Source organism: Dermacentor variabilis, chromosome 10 (assembly GCF_050947875.1).
Source record: "Dermacentor variabilis isolate Ectoservices chromosome 10, ASM5094787v1, whole genome shotgun sequence".
Lineage (NCBI taxonomy): Eukaryota > Metazoa > Arthropoda > Arachnida > Ixodida > Ixodidae > Dermacentor > Dermacentor variabilis.
In genome coordinates, this window is record NC_134577.1 from 81,995,368 (window position 1) to 82,017,373 (window position 22,006).

At 48.9% G+C, this 22,006-nt stretch overlaps 1 protein-coding gene across 2 annotated transcripts in view; it reads left to right on the forward strand.

The window, feature by feature from the left end:
* The first annotated feature begins 12,775 nt into the window (after positions 1-12,775).
* LOC142560729 (protein O-linked-mannose beta-1,2-N-acetylglucosaminyltransferase 1-like) overlaps positions 12,776-22,006 on the forward strand; it is a 288,835-nt gene continuing 279,604 nt past the window's right edge. For both annotated transcript variants that reach the window (XM_075673024.1, XM_075673025.1), the window contains exon 1: positions 12,776-13,173. The gene's annotated coding sequence lies outside the window, so the exon portion shown is untranslated. The remainder of the gene's footprint in view (positions 13,174-22,006) is intronic.

A 22,006-nucleotide genomic window follows, 5' to 3' on the forward strand; every position in this document is an offset into this window, starting at 1 on the left:
CGATTGTAGAAAGTGAATTAGGGTTTGATTTATCCTACATGCGTAATAGACAAATGGTGCAACAGAAGGTCCCCGGACTGATTTTAAGCGCACGACATAGTGCTACCAGCGAACAATGCAAGAGATTTACAGACATTTGCGCATATGTGTGGCAACGAAGCGACAAACCTAGGCCTTGAGTTTAGCACAGAGAAATCGAGAATTATGGTCTTTAATGAAGAGACGAGTCATTACGTGGTGTCAATTCAACAGCAAGTCACACCAATAGTCAAGCAATATAAATACCTCGGCGCATACATAGACGAAGGAAAGATTTACTCAAGTATCGACAAAGGTAATCTGAAAATAAAGGGGAAGCGGAATGCAGCAATAGTGAAATATCTAGCCCTTTTGGGCCATAATAAATATGAGGTGGTGAGTGGAATCTGGAAAGGAGTAATGGTGCCCGTGCTAAAGTTAGAAAATGCCATTCTGTGCTTGAAATCGGATATCTTGTCAGGGATGGAAGATAACCAAAGATCGGCAGGCCGGTTGACTTTGGGAGCCCACGGTAAAAGTATAAATGAAGTAGTGCAGGGTGACATGGGTTGGGCTTCTTTTGAAGTCTGAGAAGCACGGAGCAAAATTAGTTTTGTTGAAGGACTCAGTAACGTGTATCAAAATTAATGGGCGGCTAAAGTGCATCTGTACGTGAAAAGCGTGGACAGAGAATGGAGGAAGAGGTCAAGAAAGTTGGCAACCAAATACGGGGTAACTTAAAGTGCAAATAGACAACCAGGAATCATAAGAAAGAAAGCGAGAGAAACGGATACGGTGAATTGGATTCAAAGAACGAAAAAAAAAAATTTTCCGTGGATATTTACGAGAATGGGAAGAAGGAATTAGAAGCGAAAATTTGTACGATAACACGAAGGGCAGTGGCTTGCTATTTGCGGCTCGAGCTGGTTGCCCAAGGACATAAAACACACCGGAACAAATATTCGCGACACGATGAGGCATGTGTATGCTGCAGCGAAAATTCGGAGACCACTCAGCTCAGCCTAATGGAATGCGAAGGCATTCAACCAGTAAGACCCGGAGTTAACGTATACACCTTCCAGAAGCGCTTGGATTTAAAGTGGACGGAAGCGTCAACCGGTCAGTAGTCGACATAAGGAAAAAACGTTTAGACTACTGGAAGAAAAAGAGAGAGCAAGGGCAAAATTGATAGGACTGGATCCGTTACATGCATGGTAGCGATACAAGGTAGATAAGAGAAGTTTTTAGGGGAAAGGGATAAGATTACGGAGATGTATAGCAAGATGCTAGAATGAAAAATATGCACACTATACCTGATTAAATCAAGGAAGCTAGGTGACTATTTGTCTCCGCCCCGTTTCAAAGCGGATACCAACAAATCATCATCATCATCATCATCACCACCACCACCACCGTCATCATCATCATCAGCAGCAGCAGCACCCTAACTACGTGCGCCATGCTGGCAGCATACTGTATGCGAGAGTGATAAGGACCAGCTGGAAAGGAGGCGGCGACGGCATAAATGAGACTTTGAGAGAGAGAGAGAGAGAGAGAGAGAGAGAGAGAGAGAGAGAGAGAGAGACAAACGGCAAGGGTGACGCGGCGGAAAGCGCGTGCGAACGGGGGCAGGAATGGGCCCAGGCGAAGACGAGCAGCAGCCGTCGCGCGGCTGAACTGCTCTGCGCGCCTTCTTTTCGCCGTCTCGCCGCTCACGCATGGCTGCCGTAATGCGCGCCAAACCGCCGTGGACTCTGGCCTTTCCCACATGTATACACACGGAGCCCATTAACTGCCCTACGCGGCCGCCCGGGGAGAGGCGACTCCGACGCATACGCGCCACGGCGCTTCGAAGCTCGCTCGCCTCGCCATGTGTGGTGTTCGTTTCGCAGCAGTGGACATGGCCTCCGAGATTGCGTTCGCTCGCATCTTCCAGCGCGCGCAAGTCTCGGAGGCCGCGTTCTGCGAGCGTTGGAGTTTCCTGTTAAAATTACTAGAGAGGAACTGTGGCGTTGTGATCGCCCATCTACCATGGGAGCAATGGCTAGTGCGGGGGTTTGTCTGATATCCGTGCTTGTGGCTTCAGATGTTCTTACTTTAACTATTACGCTTTGTGTGAATTTGTTTACTTAAATTTTCAAGTAATTAAAATTTTTTAACACATGAAGGCAACAATGCTCCCGCCACGTGCATGATGTTTGTGAATTGCTGCATTCATAACGTTACATTATCAAGCGAAGCTTCCTTTGCGATTCATTCCAGACTTTGGTGACCTGTGTTGCCTCGAAACTCAGCACCTTCACGCTCGCTCAGTCGACACAATCGACCCTCAATGTCTAAACACGGGACAACAGGCATACGACGAATCGGCTTATATGTGTAGCCATATCTGTACTCCCCCTACGGATGTGCCAGTGATCGGCTCCGTCCTCTACGGAAATAGCCAGTGAAACAAGAAATGTTACCTAAATGTCCTGACTGAAACAAATACGCGCCTTCGAGCGGATAATTTGATTTTGTCGAGCTTTATCAGCTCGCAAACTGATCAAAGCGAAGTTATCTGAAGCGGGAAGGATTAAACTTAGCTAAATCCACATGTAGTATCGCATCATCCATATACTGGCTCAACTAACGTTACTAGCCTAGTCTAGTAACGTCGGGCTAACTGTCATATATGCTTGCTGCTCCCGTAGACGCTGTATAGCAGGTATATTTTCCTGTATCAAGTTCTGCAGAAAATACAATGGCTTTTTAGACCTTATTGAGGTAGGCCTGGCGCTTACTCTGTGTAATCACTAGCGCAGCGAACACCTAATAAAAGATAGAGACAAAATGAAAGAAACCCTGAAAAAAAAAAAGAAACGCCAAATTGAAGCACGAACCCTGGAGGAGGAAGAGGAGGAGGAGGATGGAGCTTCATTATTACAGAAGTCGTCGCGCGGTTTATTCCCGGATGGTCCCCTCTGACAGGGCTCCACTGGCGATCGCGGCTCGCAGGTCCTGGTCGAGGGTCGCCAGTTGGCTCCCCAGGTCCAGTATCAGCACGAATCCTGGAGGAGCAGCTGGTCCACTCGTCGTCGAACAACGACGGATTGCCTCAGCTGTCTTCATTGCCTGCCTGTTTTACAATGCGTGTGCACGGCGCGAATGCGGCCCAGCAAACCTTCGTTTCGGTGGACACCGTAGACGGCGGCTGGGTGGACGCCGCGAGGCTCTGGCAACAGCTTCAGAGGACGTGTAACCACCTTCGAATCTCATTAGGGCTCGTCCAAACGGAGCGCTAGAATTGTGTTCCAAGCTGACCAGGCTTGTTGCTTCTGAATTAAATCAGGATGAGTGTCTTTTGCTCTTCATTATTAAGAGGAAGCTTTAGCTGGGGGTGCTCCTATCTAGATACATGTAAAAAGGAGAATTCGTTTTTCTCGGCAGCCACTGCACCAAATTTGACGAGGCATTTAAAAGAAAAAGAAAAGAAAGTCTAGTGACTTTTGGTTTCGAATTTTTTATTTCTGTTGTCAATTTTTTTTTACAAAAAATTGGCGAAAATCGAAAATTTTCAAAAAGCGAAACTATCAAGTTTAGAACTTTGTAGCTCAACAACCCAAATATGATAATACAATTCTCTCAATTGCATCTAATAGTACATCTAAAGCGGACAAAATTGATATGTTACACATGAATATGAAGAAATTTAGTAATATGGAAATACAGCTTTTGCAGAACCCTTGTGACCAACGTAACAAATTCACGTAAGATTTAATATGATATAGCGAATTTGTACGCTTCGGAATATCTAATGTATGCTGTTTACAGAACCGCGATATCTGTTCTTGATGCAGAGCAATGAACTTTTAAACTTCGTGCTTCTACTTTTTTCAAACGGTCGAATATTTGAAGATTGTTTTAACAAATTTCAAGCCCTAAATCGAAATTCCGCTACCAACAGTCACTAGAATTTAACTTTCTCTGTCAAATGCAACAAATGTCATTAAAATTGGTCCAGGGGCTATCTCAGAAAACCGTTTTTGCGTTTTACATGTATTTGAATAGGCCGCGTCAGAGTTGGGCCCGTGAGTTGCAACGTCTCGTACCGGGGAAAAAAAAAAAAAAAGCGGCGTCTAGTCCAGTGATGCAAAAGAATCCCATCATCAGGAATGGATCATACCGGCGTAGGAAGGAAGGAAAGAGAAAAGCAGAAGGCAGGGTGGTTAACCAGAATAACATCCGGGTGGCTACCCTATACCGGGGGAATGGGAAAGGGTGAAAATATGACATGGAGAGAGGCGAGGGAAGGAAATAAGGAAATTTACGGTGAGTTAGCTGACGCCTGTGGTCTGTAGTAATGGTACTAATAGTCACAGAGACGTTCACACAAACCCGTCGTCCTCAAGAAGCACAAAAGTGCCTGCACCGCTTTATGGGCCCACGAGTGATGAGGGCGGTGTTCCAGCAGCACTTGCACGGAAAGCGGCCGATTGTCCAGTTTTTGGAGAGCGCTAGCAAGTTTTTGTTTTTCTGTGTCATATCGTGGACAGTGACACAGCGGCATAAGCAAGCAAGATAGAGAGATAGAGAAACGAGGAGGGAAAGGTAGGGAGGTTAACCAAGGACGTGCCCGGTTGGCTACCCTACCTTAGGGAGGGGGACAGAGGAAGAATAGATAAGGAAGCGTTCATACAATTCAGTATACTTCACGAAGTGCACAAGGGCTTTTGTGGCCTTTTGCATGTAAGGATGCACATGCCATGGTCCAAGGATCTTTTCTTTCGAGAGCGCTCTATTATCTAGCAGGTTGAGTTTCCCTTGTAGAGTACGTCGTTGAGTGTCAAAGGATGGGCGATGACACAGAAGGTGCTATAGAGTTTCATCGCACCCGCACAAGCAAGCAAAGATGCAGTGGCTGCATATGAATGAAGAAACGATAGAAAAAATGAAAGGAGGAACGAAAGAAGGAAAGGAAGACAGAAAGAAAGACGGAAAGAAAGACAGAACGAAAGAAAGAACGAAATAACCTTAAAGTATATAGTACATTAGGTGTGACGTGTGTCGTTGAGGAGGTCGACCCACAGCGCCATACGTTTGCTTCACACTGCGGCTCGTTATATCTTACAAGAAGTCCGACTCCACGCGTATAACCTAATGCATTGCCACGTGTGCAGCAGGCTTTGGCCTTCGCGTGTTACAGGAGTGTAAAATGCTGCCGAACTTCTTTATTTACCGATCACTTTGAGGCAGTGGCTTGCCACGTTCCCGACTCGGCAACGTTCCTCGCTTCCGTCACTATCTGATTGTTCAATTTCTGCCTACTCACTCGAGGCCCGCTTGTTTGCTTAGTCGCGGTAGATCTGTTCTTGCCGCGCCGCGCACAAGGCTCGGAACGAAAATGTTCTCTGCTTTGCACAGCGTGTAGCGAAGGCGTTTTATCTCTAGTCACTGCCTTACTCTGTGGACCATCACGAATCATTGGGCTTCGTACATTCGTGTGCTGTCGGTCTAGTCCGTCGCCCACGCTTCGGCGGATTGATTCTAGGGTGCGCCCATTCATTTATTCTTAATACGTGGGCGGTAGAGTAGGCGTAAGTTTCAGCGTGAGTTGGGGTGGTTGTGTCTAAATCACGTGCGAGATACTTCATTACTATGCCAGGAAGCGGTGCTACCTCCCTCTGTCAATCTGCAAGGCGCGGTACTCACCCTTGGCGGCGTTCCGCGGTGGCAGTATTTTGTTTAGAGCTTATAGCGATACAACGCTGTCGGACGAGTGAATATTTTTTTATCCTCGTGCAAAACCGTGCATCGCGAAGGGACGGCGACAGAGGCAGTCCCTTGCGTATTAGCCGTCCGTGAACTTGGCCCCACACAGATTCATTAAATTCCTTAGAATGCCAGTCACTATTTATGCAGCCAACTGTAGCACACGTCTTCCGTATACCGTTCCGCATTCTGCAGGATGAATGGAGCACAGTGCGTTTACGGTAACCCAGTTGCATTCGCGAATGCCGATCGCCCAAGTAGCAGTGTAGAAGCGGTCATGTTTTCGCATTCGCCCTAGGCAACGTGCGGCTCGACGCCGGAAGCGCCCTCTCGTTCTTCTAGAACCAGCTATTCCGCGAAACTGAGGGTCTATAGATAAGAATTCGAAGCCCATCAGGGGACCGAGATGAATGCTTCTTTTTCTGTCTTGAAAGTGTTGCTTTCGTCCTCTCGGCGCAGCTAGTGACGCCATTTTCAGCGTGAATGAAGGTCGCTTTCGCGGTTGCTCGAGAGTGAGTTGGCAAAAATGGAGCGAAATGGTTTTTAAGGCTCGTTCAACTTGTGCCAAACTGCTGGTTTCGGCCGCACTGATACGGGAAACGCGGTTAGTAAGGACATAGTCAGGTAAAGCTAAGGAAAGGCAGGGAGGTTGACCTTACGCGCATCCGGTTTGCTACCCTACGCGGAAGAGGGGGCTAAATGTATCAAAATAAATGAAAAAGGGAGGAAGCTACCATTGCAGAAATTTTTTGAGGATATTCGCGCATTGTGGGCTTCCAACAATTTTGCAACAGCCTTCTATATACTGGACTATCACTCATTCTTAAAAACCTTGGTAGACGCCTGGTGGTAAAGTGTACCTTGTACCGGTTGATGTTTTTATTGCACATGCGCTGAGTTCGCGTATACCATTGTGCGCCTTTCTTGTATCCAGCCGCGTATTCATACAAGATCAGCAGCGAAAGAACAGGACAAACTTTTTTTCTAATATAGAACGCTATAAAGTGACAAATGCAAGCCGTGACGAACAACCTAATGTCTATTCTGCCAAGCCGCACGATGTTACTTCCCGGAAGAAAAAAAGTAAACATTGAAGGAAACAGAAATTTGTTCCCGTCTTTAGCCCTGCCCTTCCTGTCGCTCCTGTCACGAACGAAGCAGAGCGAAAAATTAAGCTCCTTCTGTTCATTACACGTAAGCATTTAAGTTGCGCGACTCATCTACAAAGTTTCAAGACAAAGCATTACGGAGGACGACGCAAACGCTTGTCGCGCTGTGTTCTGCTTTCCCGCTCCGGCTAATTGGCCACGATGGCTCGCGATTAAGTGACCACGCGGTATACACTTTGTCATCTTCATCATCGTCGTCGTCTCGACTCCCTGCTTGCGACGACTTTTTTTTTTTTTTTTTTTTGTTCCGGGTTTCAGGCACGCAGGGCCAACACGTCGCTGCTGCGTTACCCCCACAGCTATGGGCTGCACTCTAGTTCGTGCGCACTCGGCGGGCAGCAATCTCAATACTCGCACTATCTTTTTTTTTTTTTTTACATTTTGCAGCCCTGGCCCGGTCGCCGATTCTTCTTCCTGGTTGCATCATCTCCCCCCCCCCCCACCTCCCCCTCCCCGGCGCCAAATTACTCATCACGATTGCCCCGGCCAACTCGAGCGAACTGCGCGTTCCGGCCAATTAACCTTTCCGTGCCTTTTTGTGTCTGAGAGAAAAAAAAAAAAGGAAAGCAAGAACGGATGCAGCAGTAGCAGCGGTAGCGACAGGTCGCTCCCAGCGCATGAGCAGCAAGCAGCCTTCTTCGCTTTCGCTACGCGTGCTTTCATGTTGCACGAGCAGCTCCCCCCCCTCTACTCCACCCCCCCCTCTCCTCCGACCAGCATCGGCATCCGTGCTGTATTCGCAGTGCGTGCAGCGAATAACAACACGCGCAGCCTAACCTACCGGCCACCCCACGTTCATTGTCTAGGCTCGTGCACTCGTCATCGTGAACTTCTCTCTCGACCGACCGTTTCGCGCAGCGCATCTTCGCTCCTACCGTCACTGCAAAGCGGTGCTCGCGTTTTTTTTCTCTTTTCGTCTGCGCGATAATGTATGCAAAAGCCGCTGCCACTGGCCGGTGCCCGCGGCATCCCATCATTGTGTCTGCGCCCCCCCCCCCCCCCCCCCGTTCCCCGGGTAGCTTCCCACGCAGACGCTTTTTCGGATCCAGTTGGCTCGCGGCGCTGGCGACTCGTTCGGAAGCACCTCAACTCCCCCCACCCCCCCGCACACACACACACACAATCACACACACTTCCGCCGGCGACCTGCTCGCGCGCTCCAGGCTTTCGCGGTGGGTCCCGAGTTTCGTTCTCCCGTTCGTACGCGTTGTGGAGAAAGTGGACGCGCATGCCACCATGACAGCCAGGTCAAATGGACACTGAAGAGAAGCAGCGAAAATTGGAGCACTGATAAAGTGCTCTTTGAGAAGTCAATTTTCATTAGTTTTTGCGTTATTTATAGGTTGATTATTAGAAGAAAGAGTGAAAGCTCTATTTTCCTTTCTTTTCTTTCTTTTGCACCAGCACTCTCCCATATTTAAAATCTTTTTCTTTCTCTTCGTATTTGGGTCGTTGTCCCACTGTAAGTGTTCTCGAAACTCTACTGAATAGATAAGAAACTATAGTTGAATGGTAAAGGCCCGCAATCTACAGGTATTTTGCATAGCCCAGAAGAACAATAGCGAAATTTCCTACTTTTTGTATGTTCAGCTTTTCTTTTTCTATTAGTTTCTAGAAACCTACAATTATTCCTATATATAAATCCCAAATCACGATCAACTTCTATTGCGCTTGAACAACGAACGAATGTTTTCTTCTTTTCCTTTTTTCCCCTTCTTTTTTGGGCTTAGGCATATATAGCAAAAAACGCACCAAGGACTTTATACTTCATGTATACCAGATGAGTTCTGAAGCCTTTCATAAACTTGTTTGAAGCTTGGAACAAGGCATCTATTTATTAGGGTGTTGGAGATTCCCTGTCAGCCGTGTGGTCTTTCAAACCACGCACTGCGCCAATAATTTCAGGGGATCAATGAGTACCGCCTTCGCAGATGGCGCCTTGCCCAACTAACGATAAGCGCCGGATCCAGGCCTGCAAGAACTTCGTTTCAAAACCCTTCTCATGCCTAAATAACCTAGTGTTTTCCACCGATTTTTCGAACAAAGACCTACTACACTTTTTTTTCTGACCTGCGACCACATATTGCTCTGGTCCCAGGCACAGCGGATAAACGCCAGTCGACACAGAATGGCGCCAGGACGCTCGTAATCGCCCGATCCGGCCGTCCAAGTGCGGGACAAGGCTTAGCAAAGGCTTCGGCAGGCCTACGCGGCAAGTCGTCGAGCTGGCTAAGCGCGTCCGTCGCGCGGCCATCCGAGTAATGGCCGCTTTAATGGCTCCGGTTCAGCCGTAACCGCGGCCAGTTCACGTTGGACGCCTCCTTTCCTTGGTCCGGATCAACACGTGTCGGCGTTTCGCGAGACATTTCCGCAAGAAGTCGTCGTCAACTCCGTCAACAGCGCTATCGGAAAACGACGCTTCACCGCCTCCCGCGAATGTCGGGGTGGATAAAACTCGAGCGCCGATAGTTCGGGCTTTAAACTCGGGTTTAGCCTGTGATACCTGACGCGTTATTTTTTTTTTTTTTCAGAGCAAACTGTTTAGTTCGGTCAATCGCCGTAGCGGAGATGGCGGCGCCCGCATATTACGAAGTTGTGTGCCTGTCCTTAGTCTCTCTCTCTCTCTCTCTCTCTCTCTCTCTCTCTCGTTTTTGAGCTAAATGACGTACTTTAATGCGCACCATCAGGGAAAAACTGATTCACATGGCGGGTCCGAAATCGATAGTTGCATATATACACGACTAGGTATTTAAATGTCCTTAGATATGGGCGCCACATGATTGAGACGACGATGAAACGACACATGTGCGCGTGCTACTATCAGCTGCAAATATACAATCGCAGCTGCGCACCGACTGTGCGAAGCTGTCGGTGCCACCAACGCCACCAACGCCGCAACCTCTTGGGTGTTTCCTGTTCGGTCCTCGCCAGGAGCATATAGGCGTTCGAAAAGACGTTTGTTAAAGCTGGCTTCTCTGTAATAACGATCCTTGTGCGGAGAAGCCACTTGAAATATTACTCGAGTTTTTACAGGCAATGAATGATGCTTTGGCCTGAACACCTGCAGCAAAAGAAAAACTTGATTGTGGCAACAGTATGAGTTGTTTGATACTACAAATAAAATGAAGGTAAAAAAGCACGTCGCAGTTTCTTTCAAGATGAGGTGGAAGGACAAAGACATTTAGATTAATTCTTAGGGACAATATTAAGAGTACGATTTAGCTTTGGGGGAGCTTCGATGCCCCTATTCAGATACATGTAAAACGCAGAAATGAACTCATTAAGCGACCGGTCAACCGATTTCAATTAATTCTGTTACATCTAATAGATAAAGCTGAGCTTTAGCGCCGTAATCCGGTGGAACTTCGATATAGGGCATGACCTCAAGTTTTTCATGAAAGATGATCGCATGTAAGCGAGTTTTAAAAGAAAATGTAACTAAGAGTTTACAAATCAGCAGCTCTGCACCATAAACAGGTATTGCATTTTTGTAAACAGCATATGTTAGAGCATTTCGAGCTGCCGAAAAGGATGCATGAGGAGGAGGAGTAGGAGGAGTAGGAGAAACATTTATTTAAAAAAAAAGAGAGAAAGGACAAGCAGGTGTCTTTCTGCTTGTGTGGGAGGCACCCTCAGTCTAGGGCTCCTGCGGCTCTTGCTGTCTCCCGGGCCCGCCGCACCACTTGCTGCTGGTTACGAGGGTTCGAACTAGTCAGCGCGGCCTCTCACTGCTCGGGTGTGAGGTTGGGTATTTGCGGGGCTGCCTTCACGTTGGGGCACGCCCATGTGGTGTGATATAGGGAGGCGTAATCATTACAAAGGGACATTTGTATGAATATAGTGTAGGGTGTATTACGTGTAGTCTGCTTAAATGGGGGTATGTATTGGTTTCTAATTGTCGCTATGTTACGGCGTCCTCACGTGAGAGGGTCTTTTGTGGAGGTGGGTATTGTCGTCTGTTCAATCTGTGGCGTTGTAGTATGGCGTTGTATTGTAAAGGTACGGGCTCCATGGATGCGGCCGTATCCCTCTCTTGTGGCGCCCGGGAGGCATGAGCTCGGGCTACAGCGTGCGCACGCTGATTTCCACGGAGGGACTCGTGTCCTGCAGTCCACACCATTTCAACGTCCGGGAATTGGGAGGCTTGTTTGAGGAGTCGGTGGGCGATTGAAGATATTCTGCCTCTCGCGTAACTACAGCAACCTGCCTGGGAGTCAGTAATAATTGTGACGTACTCGTTGGTCAGACTGGAGGTGATGGCCAAGGCGATGGCTCTCTCCTCCGCTAGAGGGCGCTGGCAGTGCGGACCGTCATCGAGACCACCTCTTGTAGGTTATAGTCGACAACGCTATAGCCGTCATGGCTGCTTTTTGGGGGTACCGCGCGGCATCTGTGTGTAGTGTGGTGGGTAGACTGGCATATTTTCTCTGTGGAGTTCTTGCGCGAGCTTGGCGACGGTCGGCATGAGTTTTTCCGCTTCCGGGATGGCATTAAATATCGAAAATGTTATGGCGAAAGTCATAACCAGAAATTACGTAGTGGCATGTTTCAGAGCGGTGTTTAATACATAAATTGTATCAGCTTTAGAGATGGCTGAATAGGCGCTGTTTACGAAATTGTAACATGATTTACTTGTTGCGGAGTTGCATGGTTGTAAACATGATGCTTCGGTTTGTTTATATTTTGCTACTTTCAACAGCTTCTTTAGGACTGATATTGAGTAAATGTTATGGAAAGGCGAAAGGACATGTTAACATGGGAAAAAGGCTAAGAATGAGTAATAATAAATTGAAAAGTGCTAAATAAATGGAGAGAAAGTGAGAGATGCAAATTTAACAGGCCAGGCGGTTTGGCTCAATCAGGCCTGCATTCCTGGACGATTGAGCAAACATCCCCCAGGCTTAATCCCAGAGTAGAGGCAAACCAGTTGAAAACCTCACTGACTTTCCTTTTGTGTTTCTCTTCCCAATGTTATTTTTCTAGAACACAACAGCATACTTGCTAAAGCAAAGGTTGTCGGCTACCACTTTACCAGTCTTTGTCATTTCACGCCTCAGTATGCCTGTGCGTTCCTATGCTGCGTGAAATCAGGTGTGCGAAATTCAACTAGAGTCGTTTGAGTACCAAAAAATCGTGATCATGGTATAACTTCTGCATGCAGAGTTGACTGTGTCCTTTATTTATTTATTTTTTCGCGATAACTCTGCGAACAAGCGGGCAAAATTTCAGAGTTTTTAACATAGGGCGAAGAACTTCTCGAACTGGCTGATTGAAGTGGAGCGCGAATAGGGAATTATTTCTCTTTTGTTAAGTACTCAAGTTTCTAAGCTGCGTTGTCGGTTTCGACCTGCTTCGATACGTTTTGGAGACTTTCTTGACGACCTGCTTCTTGGCAGCCCATTTACTGCTACCTGCCTTCCGTTTATTACGTCTTATACGAACTTCCTTTTCCGCGTTTTCTTCATGGTGCTCAATCGCCTTGCTCTTGTCGTTGCCTCCTTCATAAACCGCGTTTCCGCCTCCGCGACGTATAGGAAGTCAATCCTCGAGCCGCGCTGCTGCTCTTATCGGAATTTAATAAATGGAGCGCGCCAGCGCGCCCACTTTCGCCAAAATGTAGCTCGCGAATCGGCCGTTTCGCAAACAGACCGTAGCTACAGCGCCAAAAACCCGCGCGTCGTCTGCTTCGCTGCGTGCGTACGGAAGCAGACGGCGCGGACCGCCACCGGAGCTGCGGCGGCGGCAGTGGCGACGCGACGCTCCGTACGGTGGCGCCCTCTCAGAGACCGGCCGGTCGGCAACGCCTCCGTGGATGACGCCGCCGCGGCGGCCGCTTGCTCGCCCGCCGTTGTCCCTCAGTGCGTGCCGGCTGCTCGTCGACGGCGAGCGTGCCCCGCGCTCCGTGGACGCTCGCTAGGCCTAACGCCCCCCTGCGCCGCCAGCTTTCGCTGCACTTTCGCCGCGCCGTGCGCGCGATTTGCATCGGCTCCCGTGGCTCTGTGAACGTGTAGGTGTCCTCCCGACCCTCGTGCAGAGGTCGGCGTCAGCAGTGCGAGCGCCCGGACGCCTCCTGCCTCGCTCTAGAGTGGGTGCGCGTTCGAGTGTTTTCGCTCCGCGCGTGTGGTGCTGTGTTGTGTGCTCTTCGGCGGCTGGGACGACTTCGGCCCGCCGTGCCGGCGCCTCATCGACGGCGTGCCCGCCCCTTCGAAAGCCGTCTTGCCCGTTAAAGCACGAGGTGAGCACCGTGTTCACTGTTTTCCCTTTAATCTAATCCTATCGCCCGCTGCTGTCGTTGGTTGTTTTCAAGCATAGCGTTACCACAGCAACTCCAACGCCGCCAGGCGAGCGGCGGGTTCTTTTTTTCTTCCTTCTGGCGTGGGCAGCATCTGTCGTCTGCTCCACGTCTGCATGTCGTCGCGAGCGGTCATGCCGGCACGGTGCTGACCACGTCACCCTTGCAGTCTTCGAGCAATCCTTTACAGTGTAGCATTGTTGTTGGTTCGAGAAAGAGCGTCGGGATGTCCAATTCGTTTTCCGTTGGACGCTACTTTCGTTCGTCCCGTAGGCAGCTTCTCGGCAACGCACCGAATGTTCGCGCTCAGTGGCGAAGTCGACCTCGCGGTAGCGTCGGCTCGTAATTCGCGGTCCGGGAAGGCTTTTCGGTTTTTCTCGGTTCACGTCCTTGATCGTTTCGTGACATTGGTATGGCGACTGCGGTGCCGCGGCGAATTTTAATGCGCCGAACGAGATTTAGTCGGTATCGCCATAAAAAAAAAAAAGAAGGAAACTTGATTCCAGTCGCGTTTCAAGGTTAAGCGCTTCTTCAGAAAGGGGGGTGGTAGAGAGAGAAAGCGAGATATCCTCTCTTGGGTAGTGTAACTGATTAGTATTAAAAAAAAAAAAGAAAAATAACCTTCCCGTAATTGTGACACTCGCATATTTATTGCGCATTTATGTAATTTTATCTACGTGCATTTGTCGACGTTCTTCAAGATGCCACCCAAACGCCGCTACTTTCGCGACTGTCATCGAGGATGCTTGGTCCAGTTAAATACAGCACCTTTTTTGTGTGCGTTGCATCACGATTTTCAGAAAAATGGATGGAACGATTCAGATTTTTCTTTTATTTCTCTTTGTATCGCGGCGAAGTCTCAGCGGCGACCGAACGTAACGTGTTAAGAAACACTTGCGTAACCATCAGCGTGATGAGATGGGAGAGGTCTATCATTTGCGTAAGAGACTTCCTAGTAATGGCGATGGCACCTTATTGCGTGTCATCAATCCATCAACATCAATTCATCATTATTGCGTGTCATCAACTGGAATCTCAATTTCAACCACGTTTTAGTGTCGTTTTCGTCTGTTGTCCGTTACATGCTCCAGTTTTTTTTTCTCGGTGCCTACGGTGGGGAAACCTCGACCATATGCAAATGCGCGTTTAGCGTCCGGCACGTTCACAATATCCGATCGCTTTGCGTGCCAATGATTGGTGTGCGCTAAATATGCACCGAGGGAAATGATTGCAGTCGGCGGCTTTAGAAATAGAAGCATTCCGCTTGTGCTCAGCCATCCCGGAGCTTCAACGGCCTTTCATTAGCAGGGAGTGACGTCTCCCGTAAAAGTGAGGTCTGAATTTAGCGATTGCGTAATCTGATAACACAAATTGAAGAAAGAAACTCGAACGGTTACGTTCTTCTCCTTCCCGTTAGTACGTTAAAGTTAATAATGAATCCCCGTTTCTTCAACACTTCGGCAAGCTTCGAAAGGGACAGTTAAACACGCATTCGTGCGTTGTAGCCCGTTTGACATTGTTAATATTATTGCAGACGGCGCTTTCTTATCATATGTCGGCGTCTTTCTGTAAACAGAGCAGCGGCGTTTTTTGCCATCCGGATGTTTGCGAGCCGTCCGCGTGTCCCAGAGCAGCGGACGCCAGTCGAAGCAACACAATATTGACGGCGACTCTCTCCAGAAAAAAAAACCGTACGACGCGATTATCACTATACGTCTTGCCTCATCGGCTGCGTCATAAAAACTAAGGGGAGGTGGGGAGTGGCCGGAGTTGTTGGCGTACGCGATAATAATGTACGATCCGGTGCAGCTAACTGATACCGGCCGACGTACATGCTATCGCGTTGCTTGTTTGTATGACAGAGCAGGTTTTTTTTTTCTTGCGTCTGCGTTCGCGCGCAGTGTCTACACGGTCGGTTATTTATCCGCGCGCTGGCGTGTTTGCGCCGTCGCTGTCTGCCGGCCTTTGACGGACACCGGCGAAGACCGTTAGCGACACACTGCGCAAGCACCGTTATAAACCGTTATAGATGTTTGCGATGACTGAGACGGCCCTTTTTATACGGTCGTGATGACTTTACTGCTTCAGCGATCATCGTGGCGCGGGGCTTACAGCTCAGCGGTCATCGAGGCCTTTCTTCGAGGCGCCTTAATGTCGGTGTTTTTATCGTATTTTTCTTTCTTCTCACGTGGATGGCATGGTGGGCTTCGGGACGGTAAAAGTAAAGAAGGCCGTTGGGAGCGGCCCTGTAATGATTATTGCTTTCGAGTTTCGGTTCACTTTCGTTGAAGAAGCGGCGCGTGCCTCTTGGTGCCGCAGTGCACGCATCTAAACACGTGGATGGATGGAATGGATGGATGTTACGAGCTTCCCCTTTGGAACGGGGCGGTGGGTGGCGCCACCAAGCTCTTGCTATTATACTGCCTAATACCCTACCTAGGTTAAAAGAGAAAGAAAAATCACGATGGGGGGGAATTCTCATAACCGAATTTCCTGACCCCCCCCCATTGTGAACTTTGTTTTCGTACACTTCCCTGCTTCCACTAATCTTCCAGTAGCCTCTTACTTACTAATCTCTACTGCGGACATGTTTACTTTCCCCCTGCTCTCGCTGAAGTCGAGGGCTTGAAGGAGGCCAGAGATGCCTAAATCAACCGCTGGGCAGATATCTTAACAATATAATAAAACATGCTCCATAGTTTCCCTAGCTTTACCGCAGAAAGCACATGCTTCTTCCTTGTTATATCTCGATTTATAAGTGCGTGTTCTAAGGCATCCTGATCTCGTTTGGAAAAGTAATGAGCTTCCCTTTGAGTTATCATAAATTGTTTTTTCCTGATTTCTTTTTTTCCTCTTAACTAGCTACTCATGGCCGGTTTCTTTTTTTTTCCATTGCCGCCACCCATGAGATTATTTTAACCCGCCCTGGTTGCTCAGTGGCAATGGTGTTGGGCTGCTGCGCACGAGGTCGCGGGATCGAATCCCGGCCACGGCGGCCGCATTCTGATGGGGGCGAAATGCGAAAACACCCGTGTGCTTAGATTTAGGTGCACGTTAAGGAACCCCAGGTGGTCGAAATTTCCGGAGTCCTCCACTACGGCGTGCCTCATAATCAGAAAGTGTTTTTGGCACGTAAAACCCCATAATTTTTTTTAGATTATTTTAGCCTCTCTGACTTTCGGCTTGACGTTCTTTGTTGCCGTGTTGCCCACCCTACAGGCCGAATACTTGCTGGTAAGCTTCCTAGTTCTTTTCCTCCACTGTGAATCAATGTCTTTCCTGTACAGATACCTCAACACTATCCCAGCCCACTTACTTTCTTGCATATTCCTCAGTCTTTTGTCATAATCAATTTTACTGTGAGCTTCCCTCACTTTCAACTCATCCAGCCCATATATCTCCCTGTAAGCGAGAATCTCGGCCGTTACCTGAATCGAGTTCGTTCGGGCGCATAGTGCGCGCAACAACCAAACCGCACGAGCACGCTGCCTACGCGGCCGGAAGTTCTAAACGAGCATCTCTTGTTTCGGTTCGTCGCTTGTTCATCAAGCCTCCCACCGAGGCCAATAATGGAAGAAAGAGTAGCCTCGTCTATACGCGATGCCGAGCCGTATGTAGTGACGTAGGCGCGATTAGCCCCTGCGCGGTGATCCGGCAGGTTGTGTTCGTACAGATGGGGGGGGGGCGGCATCTATTAGGGCTTTCCATTTGGGCAAATTGCGATTCGCGTGCAGCAGCCCGCGGCGCACCTTGGGTGCCTTCCGTTGCCTGCGGTCATCGTAGATGGAACGATCACGCCTGTCTGCCCCCCGATAGACATCTTAATGGCACCGATTCGCGTTTCTGTTCCTCCCCCCACCCCCCTACACCCGAGTGGGATGGACGGCGCGTTTTTTTTTCCTTTTCACCGCGCTTTACGTTTGTCTTTCTTTCTTTTTCGAGTTGCCAGTATGCGCGCGCCGAATTTCCCCGTCTTTCCGCGGAGGTGTCCGACGCAAACACGCCCTGGGTTGGGGTCGAGCTCGGCCTCCGACCGCGTGAGGTGGCCGCAGTTGATTCTTTGAAGACCCGTGAAGATCGTTGCCGCCCGGCCCCGCGTGGCGCAGAAAACGTGCGAGAGGCTTTCGGGCGCGTTATATAGCACCAACGTCGAGAGGTCTGCAGTGTATCGTAGGCGTTGGCAGCGTTTAATGCCGGGGAGGCCCTCCTTGATTCCCCCCCACTGTTGGGGTTCCTCTTGTACGGGAGGGATATCCAGGGGCACTACCGCCTGTGGCCCCTGCAGGCCGCGAGAGGGCGGTTCTGCGCGGAAGCGGCGATCTTGTGCCGCGAGGATGGGTTGGAACGGCTGCAGCGAACGGTTCCAGCTGTGTACGATTTCACTTTGTGCTTTCCTCCTTCGCGCGCGTACCGATAAATAAGCTCACTCCTTCTGCCTGCCGTTTCTAATTGTTTCTTTCTTTCTTCTTCTTTTTTTTTTTTTTTTGCGCCGCCGTAGGGGAAGCTACGCTTCGTCTCACCAAATCCGTGCAGTGCTGCCAATCCTTCCTTACGGGTTGCGTCAGCCGCTCTGTGTAAATATTTATTGTGTGTTTTTTGTGAGGGCATTTATGTTAGCCTGTGTGTTAACGCGCGGGGTGCCTTTCGTTTCTGTCACGCTTTCTCTTTCATCCCTTATGCTTGTTTATTTTTATTATTTATGACTGCTAAATGTTTACTTCACGTTTATTCCTCGTGTTTGTTTTAAGATTTGAACAATATGCCAATTTTGTCTTGTAACTACACCCCACGTACAGTAATGCCTTATTGGCGATGTAGGCATGGATAATAAATAATTAAACCTCTCACCCTCTCACCTGGTGTAGCATGTCAGGCATGCCGTGCTGGGCTAATTTCTCCAGATATAATTAAACTTTATCTCTTTTATCAATGATGCTCATCTTCTTGCCAGAGCTGGATGGGAGAAGGGCTTACCTATTGAGCCTTGCGCCTAGGGCCCGCACCCCTCGATTAGCGGTGCACGATGTGCCACCCGTCCTCCTTACGGTCCTCGTTCCCGGTTGGCTGCAGTAGCGCGACCCGTAGCGTCCGCTGCGCTGCACGTAACTATACAGCGCAGTGAGACAGCACGGGGTGACGGAGCGTGACGTAACTCAGCCTTACTTGTTTTGCTACTCTACCGCGGCGTATGAGGTCAGCGGGATCGCGCGGAGCCCTCTGTCGGTCTCTTCGATTAAGCTGCACTTTGTAAACCAGTTCACGCGGAGGTTGCCGCGTACGCTTTGCCTCCCGATTTCACGTCGTACGAACGTAGCAGCGCTAGCCTCGCGTCCCGTGGAAGTTGAGGAGAGAAAAGTGCAGCGACGGAGAAAAGCCGCGTCGTCTCTGTTCTGAGAGTGGTCAGCCCGGTGACGATGCCAGAACACAGTTCGACGTCGAAAAGAAAAAAAAAAAAGTCCAACTACTTATTCATCTTTATTTGGGACCACGAAGAGAGTACCTTTGTATGGCAGAAGACAGGCGCAATGTGAATTAATGAAAACTTATTTTTGTATAGCGTATATAATTGGTTAGTAAGTGGGTCGTTGGACTCTCCGTAATGGAAAATAGGCTTCACCACACTTCAACAACCCATTTGTGGGTCCGTTTAGCTTTCGTTGAGTATTTCGTTGAACATTTAGCGTTCGCGTTGAGCATTTATGAGCTCCACCACCTCAACAACCTTATGCGTTAAGTTTTCTGTGCCTAAATCATATTTTTTTCGAGGTAACAAACTCAGAGTAGCATATAGTGACACAGATGTTGGGCGTTACAGGGTTGTATACTGACGTGACAGTTCCGGCTTTGCATTTTTGTGCGTCAATTGAAGGCGCTCTACCTCGGAAACACCTTAAAAGAAACGAGCCTCGAAATAACTTACTGTAGCTGCTCTTCATACGAAAGCATCTTTAGGTTTCGTTTTCCTCCATCCGTCATGACGCGGAAGGTGGTCACGTGGGAGCGGGACATCGTGTCGGTTCGGCACTGTCTTCGGCTCGCTTGGCCTTCTGCTGCGCCGTTACACCGGGCCGTGCAAGGCGCTCAGCAGACGACCTCATTTTTATGTCGACAGCAGGACAAATGCCTCGCCCCACAGTCAGCTTAATCGGGAGCCATTCTTGTTACTCTTAATAGACCGCCAGTAATCTGCCGCTATCGCATTACGTGGCCCGCCCAACTTCCATTTCCGCCTTTTTGATATCAACTGTAAGTATCGGCTACTCCCGTTTGCTATCTATGCAAGCCGATGTCCTCATGTCTCTTAACGTTGCGCCTACTATACTTCCCCTTCCATCGCTCGTTTCGTGGTTCTTAGCTTCTTAAGCTTCTTTGTCTACCTCCAAGCTACCGCCCCTGGCGTCCGTAGTAGGGGCAGGCGAATATTTGAAGTTTCGAATACGAATCGATTGTTGCGTAACTATTCGCATGCGAAAATGAACTATTCGTCAGTGTTCGTACATGGAGGATAACCAAATATTTCGCAACGAGCGCCTGGTAAGATCGGGTTATACTGTTCTGGGCCTGCTAAACCAAGAATCACAAAGCATGAAAAGGTGAGACAACGACTAAAGTTTTCGAAGCAGCGTACTAACGAAACGGGTAGTGCAAGCTCCTTTTTTTTTTCGATTTTGCGTCCGAAGCTTACATGACCACCTGCGATCTTTCTTCCTTGTAGTCTTATCATTTAGTGTTTTGGCAGTCTAGTCATGTAGCAGGTTTTTTATCTTAAGCTACAAACTGTGATGTTATCCTCCCAATAGACACCTTTGTAGTCCCTTTTCACGGCGATCCCATGGGCGGCTCCAAGTTTGATCACGTGATTACGCGTCCATTGGTTACCTCAGCTGCCTCCGTGTCTACAGTGCAGGCGGGGCTCAGCAGACATTCTGTGTTTGCGGATATCGTAAACGCTGGCTAAGCGGACGGCACGAAGATTTGGCCGCAGCGTTAGAGGACATGTGAGATCTTTTTGAGCTCATACGCCTTGTCCAAACGACGCGACCAAAACGATACACGACGGTGCTTGTATTCGAAATGTATTCCAATCAGTCCAAACTTTTCGCTTCTGAATTTAATCAGAATTATAGTGCCTTTCTCTCTTCGTTTTTTAGTTGCCGATCGCTTAGAAGGGGGCGGTTTGTTATGTTTCTGACTTAGTAACGTTCCTCGGTGTGGTCGCTAGGTCGTTTATTTTCTGCCTAATCGCTCGCGGGGTGTGATCAGTTGCGGTAGATTTATGCTTGCTACGCGCAATTTGCGCTTGGAACGTAGATTGTCCGTGCTTTGTGATAGCTTAATTGTAGCAAAGACGTATTATAGTGAGTCACTAGCTTACTCTTTGGACCGTCATGAAGTGTTCAGCTTCGAAAATTTCCGTGCTGTCGGTTGTATAGATCGTCACCCACGCTTCCTGTTGATTCCATTCACTTATTCTTGATACGTGAGCGACAGAGTTGGCGTAAGAGTGAGTGTGTGTTGGGTGGATAGGTGTAGATAACGTGCGAGGAAACTATGCCAGGAAACGGCGCTGCTCCTGTGTCACTGCGTAACGAGCAGTACTCGCTCTTGCCGACGTTACGTGGTTGAAGGAAGTCCTTTCTCTGGAGGTTTGCGATACAACGTTGGCGGATGGGTGATTTTTTTTTTTTGTTTTAATCCTCGAGGAAAGCTGCATATCGTAGAGGGCCGATAAGACAGGCACTGCTTGTGTAGCCAGTGGTCCGGGAACTTACCACACAGATTCATTCCAGTCTTCTACGAGCCAGCCACTATTCTTGCACCCAGCTACTGCGCATGTCTTCCCTCTTCCGTTCCACATTGTGCACGAATGATGCACAGTGTGTTAGCGATCGCCCAGTTGCATTTCCTACACCTGATCGTACAGTGGGAGGTGAGAATGGTTCCGCATTTGTGCTCTTTTGCACGCGTTCGCCTGAGGCAACGCGCGGCGCAGCGCCGGTAGCGCCATCTCGTTTCTTTAGAGCAAACTACTCCGTGAGGAGGCTCTGCATATTTCTGCGTACAGCACGTAAATCCTTCAGGAGCTTCTTTTTTTTTTCACAACTTCGTTTTTCTTTCTCTTTTTGGCAACCATATGCTTAGCGTTTCCCGTAAGCTACACCAGACATTCTTTCTTGGAAATCTCGTTTGCAACCAGCTTTGAAAGTTGTTGAGAGGCTGATGGTGCAGTTCATTTGTGGACAATTAGTCATATTGCGTTTAAAACCGATCCCAATTGTCCGTGAAATTTGCGCATCCCTTTTTTTTTCACTAGTTAGTAAAAGCATGGTACATAGTTATGTCGAAATGAATGTTCCTGCTGTAAGTATACGCGTCCTCGTTTGCCTATTCCTGTTCGTTTCGTATTCGAAAAAAAAAAAGTCTATATTCGCCCACCTCTATAGTCTGCACCGGCAGAATGGAATGATTGTTTTGCACCAATAACTATTAGCCGTGCCCTCAAATACATAATTTGCGTTATTAGAGTTTGCGATAAGCTTTATTACACCCCGCACGGTATACGTGACGGCCGCGCCGTCGCATCTTCGTGATGTCACGCCCTGGAGGTCGTCTGTGCTCCGCGAGGCACAGCACGCTACGTCGTTCTCGCCAACGTCCCGCACTAAGTATGGCTGCGAAGCGGGGCAGTGAGGGGCTGACAGCTGTCTCGCGAGAGCTCCCAGCGTCTATCGTCCTAATGAGGACAGAGGTTGACACGCCGTTGTCTCGGCGCCCG